The sequence below is a fragment of the Solea solea genome, chromosome 6 (genome assembly GCF_958295425.1).
Source record: "Solea solea chromosome 6, fSolSol10.1, whole genome shotgun sequence".
Taxonomy (NCBI): domain Eukaryota; kingdom Metazoa; phylum Chordata; class Actinopteri; order Pleuronectiformes; family Soleidae; genus Solea; species Solea solea.
In genome coordinates, this window is record NC_081139.1 from 28,365,649 (window position 1) to 28,366,450 (window position 802).

The following is an 802-nucleotide window of genomic DNA, read 5'->3' on the forward strand; positions in this document are numbered from 1 at the left end:
TCACATGATCCTGAGTTTGTGTTCATTAAACACGTGGACGTCTTTGTCCCACTGTGAGACATGTGGACGTCTTTTAGTTGTCACAGTTTAGTATGTCGTCCAAAATGAGACAAAAAAGTCATAGTTTAGTATGTCGTCCAGAATTTGACAAAAAGTCTTAGTTGAGGTCGTCCAAAATGAGACAAAAAAAAAGTCATACTTTAGTAAGTCGTCCAATGTAGAACTTTCTAGCAGGCAAAGCTAACATTCTATCTATCTGTTTATTGTTATAATTGGTATCAAAGCACTGTTGCCTTTTAAAGTGCATTATCAATGCTATTTTTTGTTATATATTAACCTTCGTATGTGCCTTTATACATCTTCTATCATCAGAACCTGTACGACTTTTACAACCTGCTGTCTAACTACTAACTGACTGCTGTCTAACTGCTGTTTAACTGCTGTCTAGCTACCGCTAACTGTGTATGTGGAATAAACCTTCAGAAAGACAGTCCAGTTGTACCCGACGTACTTGTTCTGCTTGCCCCTTCCAGAAGGGAGTATTGAGCTGAAAGGATCAGCCAGTAAAAATCTGGACAGTTGTAAAACCGTTGTCGGTGCCATACCAGCAGAGTACGGACTGCTGAGCGGAGGACGGCGATCGTGAAGCACCAGGACCGGAGAGCCGGGGACACTGGTGAAGCGACTCTTCTGGGCGAAGAGCAAAACCGTTAAGCCACTAACAGTGCTACGGAAGAGCCTCACAGACTGTGACGTTGGGACGTCGACAGCTGGGGGCGTGGACGTGTCCCATTCGTAGATG